Raw genomic sequence first — 4,410 nt, forward strand, 5'->3', positions numbered from 1 at the left:
ATCTCAGACTTCAGCCTTGCCAGAGATATAACCACATCAATTACTATAAAAAGACAACCAACGGTGGACTGCCTGTGAAGTGTACGGTCCATAAGTCCATGTTTTATTTTTTATATATAGGATATATTTGTATTTTTAATATTCTAGTATTGCTGTCACGAAAAAATAAATCTTCAGAATGGTGGGGAGGACAAAGATTGAAAAAATAAAGAAAACCAATTATGGTTATAGAACTTTAAAATGTATCAGAGCTATAGAGTCACAGAGAATTTCTAAAAGCTGAATAACTTGGGGAAGACTTCATGAAGACAGTACCTTATAAGTTGTACTTACATGAAGGAAAGTATTTTAATTGACAAGGAAGTAGTTTGCCAAACAATTCTTCTATTTTTTCCAGGAGTAACAGAAAATGTATGATACTTGGACTTCATGAAATTATATATATAACTGAGAACATTTGTTTATATTATATATAAAATATACTATATTTTACTTTAAATATTTATATTAGATACACATTTCATTTTATTGTATAAGTATCTATTACATGTCATTTATTCTAGTACATATTGTGTTGCATTTTTATTATTCAATTGGCATTATACTAGCAAATTATGGTAAAAAATAAAGCTGCCACTTGATTTCCTGAATACATAAAATAAGCCAAATAAAACATAACACTTCAATGCTATCCAAAAAACTTATCTTTGAATTCTTGCTATTCTATTTTTTTCTATTCCTCTGTTCTTCTTGTCTGGGAGCTGGTAATTTAGGTGCTGCACTCAGAAGCTAGGGATATTGGGAGAGAAACAGACATTTCTGTTATCACAATCACAACTCTGGGTGACAACAAAATTGATTTGACCATTATCCCTTCCTCCACACCCAAAAATCATTGCAATAAATGACAGCTCTCTATCAAGTAGCAGCTTAATTTAGTGTAATTTCATTAATTTATCATTTTATTTTATTATTTTTATGAAGTTTTTTCTTTTACTTTTAGTATAGCTTATAGACAGTGTTCTATTAGTTTCAGGTGTACAATATAGTGATTCAACAATTCTATATCTCATTAGTCAATCTCATCATGATAAATGTACTCAATCTCTTTCACCTGTTACACCCATCCTCCCACCGACCTTCCCTCCTATATGCTCTATTTTAAATGAGTAACTTCAGTTAAAGGTTTTTTGTTTTGTTTTGTTTTTCCCTCACAGGAACATTTTTTACTTCAAGCATGCTTCAGAGCACATGGTTCTAAAAAAGATATGTAAAACGTTCCATCTAAGAAAAATAGGATACACATTTTCTTCAAGCATGCACAGAAGAATCCCCTAGCTAAATTACATAAAAAGAGGTATAACTGGGACACCTGGGTGGCTGAGTTGGTTAAGCATCGGCCTTAGGCTCAGGTCATGATCCCAGAGTCCTGGAATTGAATCCCACTTTGGGCTCCTTGCTCAGTAGGGGACTAGCTCCCTCTTTCTGCTGTCTCTCTCTCTCTCTCTCTCTCTCTGACAAATTAAATAAAATCTTAAATAAAAAGAGGAACATAACACATACTACAAATGTAAGAAAATTGAAATCATACCAAGTATATTTTATAGCTGCAATGGTACAAAACTACAGATCAACTAGTGACAGAATTGAAATATGCACCAACGTAACTTGGTAACAGAAAAAAGCAATATATAAAAAGGAAATCAGGAGGATGGGGAGGTAAGTAACAAAGGCAAAGGAGATGGTGAGAGAAATGCTACACTGACAAGAAACAAAGGACAATGCACATATTTTTATATTATTGGTACCTAAAGAGCAAGGCTGAGAGCCAGAAGCTGGGAAGCAAGAGCAGACCAAAATGGCATTTTTAATGGTTATAAAAACAGGAAGAGTTTATAGCTAGTAGTTATTGATGGAACAAATATGACTCATATATTACTGTATTATTAGATCCACATCAAATAGATTTCAGAAAGAGATTCAAATATCCTTAAATGATGAACCACTATTGTTTATGAAAATTTCCCCAATGGCAGGCCATACAAAGTAAATTCCATAGTAGATAAAGAAAACATACTGCTTAGAATATTCTCATAGTCTCTTAATTTTTAAAGTACTTATTAATATTTCAGGTAATGTAAGAACAGAATAATGAGAGAGTACTAATATTTGTAAAACTAAAAAGTCTTCCTTTTCTTTTCCAGTCAGTTTTACATCTCAATCATAGCGTTTTTAATTGAGACTTGACATTTTTCTGCTCTTGTTAGGACTGTTATTAAGATAACAAGGTAAATGGGCACCTGGGTGGCTCAGTGGGTTAAAGCCTCTGCTGTCGGCTCAAGTCCTGCATCGGGCTCTCTGCTCAGCATGGAGCCTGCTTCCTCCTCTCTCTCTGCCTGCCTCTCTGCCTACTTGTGATCTGTCAAATACATAACTAAGATCTTTAAAAAAATTTAAAAATACACTTAAGATAACAAGGTAAAAAATGCTTCAATAATTTTCTATATTTAAAGTATCTTCTCCTAAACCCCTATGGTTCATTTTGTTTTCAATTTTATATCCATAATTTAAAACCGATTTCTAAAATAAAAATTCTGTATGTTTGCACTTGGGCTTCAAGTTTGTTTGCCTTTTGTTGAGTTTTTAAAATATACGTATGGTTTCAGAATATAGGGTGCCAGCAAGCAGTTACTATATCTACATATAACTGTATATTTCCAGCTGTTTTATAAAGCTTATCTTTATTTTTCAATATGCATGCAAATGAATTCTTTATTCCAGTGAAATTCACATGCTTTTACAGAGACACTACAAACTCTAAAATGAAAAGAGTTTCTTGCTGTGGAGTAGAGACATAAAAATATGTTAACTGGGAGTTATTGTAAAGCTATTTTTTTCTAAGCAATATATTCTTGGTATAATTACCTTTGCTACATCAACCAGACAAACTTGGAATTTCAATCTTTATGAGAAAAATAAAATAAAACATTAATCTGTGTAAACTGGAAATGATAATAAAGCCAATTTTACCCTTATAAAAATATACTACAATCTAATTTTCTCTAGTAGGAAGACCTGACTAGTATGAAGACACTGAAGATGAATATTATTAAACTGAAACCAGACATGGAAGTTTTGGAAAAAAAGTTATTGTATTTAATTATTTAGAAATATAATCAATATTAAAGATAATCTGCTGCCAAAGATGAAAATGTTGAGTTAGAGCTGTTATTATTTTACTTCCAATAAAATATCTTTGAAGCTGAAAATCAGATGGGAAAGAGAAAAGACAAACTAAGACTCTGACAAAAGAATGGATCCATAACTTTTATAATGTGAATATCAAAAGTGGTTTGAACAGGAAATTGGGACTTCCACTTTCAGCTGCATGATGGACTTGCAATCCAGAATCCATGTCACTTACAGATCATATGCTGGATATCAGCTCCTAGAATTCTCTGCACAATAGCCAAGAGGCTGTCTTCAGTGCCTTTTGTAAGTCTCTTTCCTGATACCACTCTCATAAGGCAGAGTAGCCATTGGTATATGTGCTCCTAGGCTTGAGACATGGCCAAAGGCAGCAGGATGGCAGGTAGGGCCAGAGCTTACTGATCTTAATACATACGTGCTGCACTGTTTTGTTGTACCAATGATGGTGTCAGAGTCCTTGTTTGCATGGAACATAACTGTAAAGTTGGAAAAGAAAAGTGGACTCCAAAGCAGAGACTTACACTTGAGCTCTTATACCAGCCACACAAATGGAAGAGATAACATGATCTCAGGATTTATTTCACTTCCCAAAATAAGTATCTCCCTGAGTAATTTATAATCCGAAACCTATATACACTGTTACAAATTTGTACTATGTGAGTGGTCTGAAAATGGCCAAATTGAATGATAACCTTTAAGTGGATTGGAAATGACTATAGAAAACAAAAGTTACCCCTGAAAAAATTCAACCACCTCCATTCAAAAGGTGAGCATCTCTTTCTTCTCCCAAATCAGAAAAATTTTATGTCAGTTTCTAAAAATGAAATTAAACTTAAAAAATATTGTTTTAATGTTCTATTCCATATATACCATACTCACTGTGACCCTCTAAATAAGAGTGAATTAGGGACCTCCATCCAGTTGCTTGTTGTATGGCCTGCAAGTTAAGAATTTTTTTAATGTTTTTAAATGTTTTCAGATAATCAAAGGAAGAATAAAATTTTGTAACTTGAGGATTATAAAATATTCAAATTTTAGTTTCTATATTGTTTTATTATTACGGAATTCCTCTCATTTGATAATTCATTATCTTTGGCTGCTCTGTGCTCCACCTCAAGAGTTCTGAGAACCAATCTGTCTACCCCTCACCTAGCCTGGACACTAAGAATGCAAAAGATACCTTATTGTCTACAGTAATTA

The sequence above is a fragment of the Mustela putorius genome, unplaced genomic scaffold, assembly GCF_011764305.1.
Source record: "Mustela putorius furo isolate JIRA1106 unplaced genomic scaffold, ASM1176430v1.1 tig00000288_pilon_pilon_pilon, whole genome shotgun sequence".
Taxonomy (NCBI): Eukaryota; Metazoa; Chordata; class Mammalia; order Carnivora; family Mustelidae; genus Mustela; species Mustela putorius.